We start from the raw sequence: 7483 nt of genomic DNA on the forward strand, positions 1-7483 counted from the left end.
AACAAGCGCAGAGGAGGACGGCGTGCTCAGCAGGAGCAGGCAGCCCCGCAGGATGAGGCACCCCATCAGCAGTTGCCACCACCGCCCCCGATGACCATCGGGCCGATGTTCCTAATGCAGACTCAGGCAGTTCAAGCCATTGGTCAGACTTTGGCCGCCATGCAGCAGCAGCAGCATCAGCCCCCACCCCGGCCTCAGATGCCCAGAGATAAGCGTGTTGAATTCATGAGAGGTCATCCCCCAGTGTTTGCTCACTCTTCTGACCACATGGATGCTGAAGATTGGCTGTGCACTATGGAGCGGGAGTTGCACACCACTCAGTGCGATGACAGGGAGAAAGTTTTGTATGGTCCCCGTCTGTTGAGAGGAGCAGCCCAGTCTTGGTGGGAGTCCTATCTCGCCACCCATGCCAACCCCGACACTATCACCTGGGAAGAATTCAAAGACAATTTCTGCCAGTACCATGTTCCCACAGGTCTGATGACAGTGAAGAAGGAGGAGTTCCTGACGCTCAAGCAAGGACCTATGTCTGTCAGTGAGTACCGAGACAAGTTTTTGCAGATGTCCCGCTATGCTCCTGAGGATGTCAACACAGATGCCAAGAGGCAGTATCGCTTCTTGAGAGGCTTAGTTGATCCTCTCCAGTATCAACTGATGAATCATACCTTCCCCACATTTCAGCACCTGATCGATGGAGCGGTCATGACAGAGAAGAAGCGCAAGGAGATGGAGGATCGCAAGCGCAAGGTTGGTGGACCTCAGCCTGGAAGCAGCAATCGCCCTCGTTTCTCAGGCAACCCACCCCAGTAGTTCAGACAGAACCAGCGCCTACCCCAGCAGCAGCAGTTTCAAAGGTAGTACCCTCTGTACCAGCAGCAGAATCGCCAGAACAACTAGTCAGGAGGAAGTCAGTTCCAGAGGCAGAATCAGCAGGCACCTCGTCTTCCCGCTCTAGCAACCAACCAGAACAGTCAAGCAGCCCCAATCCAAGGCGGAAGCAGAGCATGTTTCCATTGTGGAGAGCAAGGCCATTAGGTGATGCAATGTCTGAAGAAGGCAGCCCAGCAACAGTCAGGCCCTAGTGCCCCAGCAAAGCAGAATGTGTCTTAGCCTAGAGCAGGCAACCGCTCTCAGCCACGCTATAACCAAGGGAGACTGAATCACTTAGAAGCTGAAGCAGTTCAGGAAACCCCCGGCATGATAGTAGGTATGTTTCCAGTCGACTCCCATATTGCAGAAGTGTTATTTGATACTGGAGCAACGCATTCATTTATTACTGCATCATGGGTAGAAGCACATAATCTTCCAATAACTACCATGTCAACACCCATTCAAATTGACTCAGCCGGTGGAAAAATTCGAGCCGATAACATTTGCTTGAATGTAAGTGTGGAAATAAGGGGATAGCGTTTCCCGCTAATCTCATAGTAATGGTTACTCAGGGAATAGATGTCATCCTAGGGATGAACTGGCTAGATAAGTACCAAGCAATTATCAGCTGTGATAAGAGGACAGTTAAGTTGGTGTCCCCACTAGGAGAAGAAGTGGTAGCCGAGTTAATCTCACCTGAGCCAAGGAAAGGAAGTTGTCATCAGATGGCTATTGATAGCAAGGAGCCAGATTCACTCGAGATTATCAAGGTTGTGTCAGAATTTCTAGATGTGTTCCCGGAAGACTTACCAGGTATGCCACCTAAGCGGAAAGTTGAGTTTGCTATAGAGCTTCTTCCTGGCACCGCCCCCATTTCTAAAAGAGCCTACAGAGTGTCTGGGCCAAAGTTGGTTGAGCAAGTGCGAGTTCTGGATTGATGAAGTCCTGTTCTTGGGTCACATAATCAACAAAGTAGGATTGACTGTGGATCCAAAGAAAGTGGCAAACATTCTGAACTAGAAAGCGCCAACAGATGCCCGAGGAATCAAGAGCTTCATCGGAATGTCCAGATATTATCGGCGATTCATTGAAGGGGTTTTGAAGATTGCGAAACCGATGACAGCGTTGCTTGGCAACAAAGTTGAGTTCAAGTGGACCCAGAAATGTCAAGAAGCCTTCGAAGCGCTGAAAGAGAAGTTGACTACCGCGCCTGTCTTAGTCTTGCCTAATGTGCACAAGCCCTTCTCAATGTATTGCGACACTTGTTACACTGGTTTGGGATGCGTGTTGATGCAAGAGGGAAGAGTTGTGGCTTACTCGTCCCGATAGCTGAAGGTTCATGAGAAGAATTATCCAATCCATGACCTAGAGTTGGCAGCAGTGGTTCATGCACTGAAGACATGGAGTCTAAAGTACATATTCACTCAGTCGGAGCTGAATATGAGGCAACGAAGATGGTTAGAGTTGATCAAAGACTATGAATTGGAGATTCATTACCATCTAGGCAAAGCGAACATAGTGGTAGATGCTTTGAGCAGGAAAAGTCAAGTCAACATGATGGTTGCTCATCCGATGCCTTATGAGTTGGCCAAAGAGTTTGATAGGTTGAGCCTCGAATTTTTGAACAACATGCGAGGAGTGACAGTTGAGTTAGAGCCTACCCTAGAGCAGGAAATCAAAGAAGCACAGAAGAATGATGAGAAGATCAGTGAAATCCGACAGCTGATTCTGGAAGGAAGAGGTAAAGATTTTCGAGAAGATGCAGAAGGTGTGATATGGTTCAAGGACCGCTTGTGTGTTCCCAATGTCCAGTCCATTCGGGAGTTGATCCTCAAGGAAGCTCATGAGTCAGCTTATTCGATACACCCTGGAAGTGAGAAGATGTATCAGGATCTGAAGAAGAAATTCTGGTGGTATGGAATGAAAAGGGAGATCGCAGAGCATGTGGCTATATGTGACAGTTGTCAAAGGATCAAGGCAGAGCATCAGAGGCTAGCTGGATTATTGCAGCCGTTACGAATTCCTCAGTGGAAATGGGATGAAATCGGGATGGACTTCATAGTCGGATTGCCTCGCACGTGAGCCGGCTACGATTCCATTTGGGTAGTAGTGGACCGCTAAACCAAGAAAGCCCACTTCATACCTGTCAAGACTAACTATAGCAGTGCAGTATTGGCGGAGTTGTACATGTCCCGGATCGTTTGTCTTCATGGTGTGCCAAAGAAGATAGTGTCAGACAGAGGAACACAGTTCACCTCTCATTTCTGGCAGCAGTTGCATGAAGCTTTGGGTACACATTTGAATTTTAGTTCAGCCTACCATCCGCAGACAGATGGTCAGATCGAAAGAACCAATCAAATCCTCGAAGATATGTTGAGAGCTTGTGCGTTGCAAGATCAGTCCGGATGGGACAAGAGATTGCCTTATGCAGAATTCTCCTATAACAACAGTTACCAGGCCAGCTTGAAGATATGCTGAGAGCTTGTGCGTTGCAAGATCAGTCCGGATGGGACAAGAGATTGCCTTATGCAGAATTCTCCTATAACAACAGTTACCAGTCCGGACGGGCGCGCGGCGGCAGGGCTACGTGCGGCGTGGACGGGAGGGCGCGGCGAGGACGGCACGACGGCGGGGACGGGCAGCGGCACGGCGGCGGCGGCGATTTTTAGAGAGAGAGAGAGAGGAAGAAACAGAGAGATGAGCCCACGTGGGGTGCTCCCCGCGGGTTCATAAACATTTAATCCCCATCGGCCAGAGCGTAGGCCGACGGGAATAACCTAAACCACGTCGGCTTTTGTCAGAGCCGACGAGAGTTACCTTATTCCCGTCGGCCTGTGTTTGGGCCGACGGGAGTTAAGTTAAGGCCCGTCGGTTGGCCTGTAGCCGACGGGAGTTAACTAACTCCCGTCGGCTTTTCGTCTGGCCGACAGGGAGTTAATCCGGCCGACGGGAATCTTCAGGATTCCTGTAGTGGAAGATGTCACCGTTTCAGGCGCTTTATGGAAGGAGTTGTAGAACTCCATTGCAATGGGATCAGCCTGGGGAAAAGCAAGTGTTCGGGACAGACATTCTACTCGAAGCTGAAGAGAACATCAAGATGGTTCAGAAGAATCTAAAGATAGCACAATCAAGGCAGCGAAGTTATGCAGACACAAGAAGGAGAGAGCTGAGTTTTGAAGTCGGAGATTTTGTCTACCTGAAGGTATCGCCTATCAGAGGAGTCAGAAGATTCGGAGTCAAAGGCAAGCTAGCACCCCGCTATGTTGGTCCGTATTAGATTCTCGCAAAGCATGGAGAAGTGGCCTATCAGCTTAGTCTGCCAGAAGGATTGTCGGTGGTGCATGATGTCTTCCATGTGTCTTAGTTGAAGAAGTGTCTGTGTGTGCCAGAAGAGCAGTTGCCAGTGGAAGGTCTCGAGGTCCAGGAGGACTTGACCTACATAGAGAAGCCAGCACAGATTCTTGAGACTGCAGACAGGGTCACCCGGAGGAAAACTATCAGAATTGTGCAAAGTCAGATGGGATCACCACTCTGAAGAAGAAGCAACCTCGGAGAGTGAAGATGATCTGATGGCCAAGTATCCTGAACTCTTTGCTGGCCAACCTTGATTCTCGAGGGCGAGATTCTTTTACGGGGGATAGGTTTGTAATGCCCTGAATTTGGGGGTAGGATTTTTTCTTATTTTTACTCACCAAATTCAGGCGTCACTCTCTTTTCTCTTCCCGTTTCGCTCCTTCTTCCCAATTTTAAAGCGGTGTAGCAACTCGTGTCCGTATTACATGTAAACAAAACCTAAGTTGACAGGGTGTTGCATCATGCCGAATCATATTTCTTTGTCTGATGTCGTGCTCAATCGCGTGTTTGCCTAGTCTCGTTTCGGTTTTCATATCGCGAATTGGTTTCCGATCTGCAGTTGTGCATGCCGCAGGATTTTGACCCGCGGTGCGGCCCAGCCGAGGCCGGCCCGCTCCGGCCCGCGCACCCCCAGCGCCCTGCCCCTTCCCCATGCACGCCCCCTCCCTTCTCTCCCTTTCTCTCATTTGATTTTCTGGCGCAGCAACCTCCTCTCCTCCACCTCTCTCTCTCCCCGTGGTGCCCTAGGTTTTGGAGACGGTGATCGCCGGATTTGGACCCCAAGGTGAGCTCCCATCTCCCTATCCCTCTCTCTCTTCCCCTCCCCCTCCCCTTCTTCTCCCCTGCGCGCGACCCAGCCCCCCCCTTGCGCGCGCCCCTGCGCGCGGCCCCTTGGCGCGGCGGCGCGGCCCCCTCCTCTTGCACGGCGGCGCGGCCCCGTCCCCCCCCCCCCCCCCCGCGTGGCGGCGCGGCACCGTCCCGACCCCCTCCCCTCGCGCAGCGCGCGGCCTCGCCTGGCCCCCTCGCGCGGCGGCGCGGCTCCCTTGCGCCCCTGCGCGCGACCCCTGCCCCCGGGCAGCATGGTCCCCGACGCGGCCCCTGTCCGGCGCGCGGCCCCTCGCGGCTTGCCCAGCGTGTTCCCACGCGCGCAACTCCAGTGTGCGCGGCGATCGAGTCTCAGTTTAATTAGTTTTTAAATTTAGTTTAATGAATGTGGTGAATTAGTTTGATTTCAGATTCTATTAACGTGTTGCGTCGTGCGCTTCGTCGCGCGATGTTTCGTCTTAATTCCAGATTATGTAATGTGTGGCGTCGTGCGTCCAGTCGCGCGACATTTCGTTTTAAATTCAGTTTAGATGATCTATGTAACACCCCAGGTGTTACCATGGCTAGAGCACACCCTGGCACTAAAGACTATGATCACATGTGGAAGAACTTAAGGAGCAAAGGTATAAGGGCTTTGGAAACTAGGTTTTAACCAAGAGTGGTGAATGACCAAAGGCATTACTCTATTTGTGTGCAACTATCACCTTGGATAAGAGGGGGGAAAGAACCCTAGACCTCTCTTAAACCCTATCTCCCCAAAACCCTGGATAAGAGGGGAAAGAGAGTGAGCAAATGTACACAACATGGGTAATCTTTGACAAAACCATAAGTAACCTTATAACCAGCAATTAGGGGAAGGTAATATTGCAAAAAGACCCCTGGAGAAACCCCAAATCAAATCTCCAAGTGAAGAGAGAGCTAGAGCTCTCTATTTCTCTCTAAGTTAAAAACTACACCTACACTAAAGATCAGTCGTGTTCACCTCGAAGCTGGCACCAAATCCACCTATGTCCTATACCAAAAATGTGGCATACCACCCAAGGCACCCACTGGAAAAAGCTGAGCCCGAGACTTGGACGTTTGACATGCCTTGGCATGGTTTTTGTCGCGAAGTGGGCAGTGTGACACACCCGATTTGGCGACCAGAGATCTCCCTACCTAGGCCATATCTGCCATGGCAGCTCACGGATGAGAGACAGCCCTAGGTGCCAGGAAAAGACTCGCGCCGGATTTTTGCCAAGGTTCGCACGTTTGCGACTTGGGTGAGCTGTGGAACACGGGCAGAATGAAAGCTCCACGTGTTCGACGCGCTCTGTGTGCGCCAGAGCACGCCCGCGCGCGCCCCGCGTCGCGCCAACGGCCAGCCGGCGCCCTGTCCCGCGCCCACGCCTATAAAGCCCACCCAGGCGTCGGCTCCACTCTTCCGCGCACGCTCAAACCTCACCGGAGCTCAGTTCACCGCCGTTTGCCCGTGCGCGGCGTGTCCGTGGCCACCCGAGCCACTGCCGCCGTAGACCGGCCAGTCTAGCTTTCCCCAGCCCCATCCAACCCTCGGAGACGAGTAAGCACACCTCGGTGAAGCTCCCCGAGCGAGGAATCGAAGCCTGCTTCGCCGGAGAGGCCAGTCCACGGTTGCCGGAGTTCTCAACCCCGCCGGAGTACGTGGACCGGGTAATCCACTCAACCTTTCTTCGATTCCTTGTGCACACGGTCTCCATGTTACCCCGTGAAGCTCACCGTGCCCTTGGATCGAACCAGATCGCCGTGGTTTGGCCGGTACACTCGCCGCCGACGAGAACACCCGCCTGCGCGCGCGGACCGGGCGATTCCGGCCATCCCCGCCGTCAAGCCGCACCTCGCTGTGACCGCCAGAGCCTCCCCGAGCCAACCCTGCCCTTCACCAGACCTATCTCGCCGCCGGTAAGCCGCGCCACCCTTTTCTTTCCCGCGGGTACTGTTTACATTGGGGAAAGGACTGCGGGTGAGAGGAAGAGAAGGTCAGGGGGCTTTTTGAACTGTCAGCGACCCCAGGGAATAGTGGTGCAAGGGTAGAACTGCGAAGATTGATTTAGCTTTAACCCAGGGACCTCGGTGTAAACTGTTTTTCCAGGAAACTCTTATTAAATCTGTTTTTAATTTGAACAGAAACTTTAAAAACTCATAACTTCTGTTTAGTTCATCTAAATTTGGTCAAACCAATTTTGCCAGACTCTAATTAATGTGACCTACTTAAGAAAAATATAAAACCCCCTAGGTACTATAGAAAACTTTAAGGTTCTGAGTTAATTATAGTTTTATCCAAAAGCTTAATAATAGAAAGAAAAATAGTTGTGCTATTTGACTAGGGTTAGAAAAATTTGGAGAAGTATATATCCACCTACTGACCTGTCTAAAAATGTTAAACCTCTCTGTCCACTCCATTAAGTTGGTTTTT

This window comes from Zea mays, chromosome 1, assembly GCF_902167145.1.
Source record: "Zea mays cultivar B73 chromosome 1, Zm-B73-REFERENCE-NAM-5.0, whole genome shotgun sequence".
NCBI classification, from domain to species: domain Eukaryota; kingdom Viridiplantae; phylum Streptophyta; class Magnoliopsida; order Poales; family Poaceae; genus Zea; species Zea mays.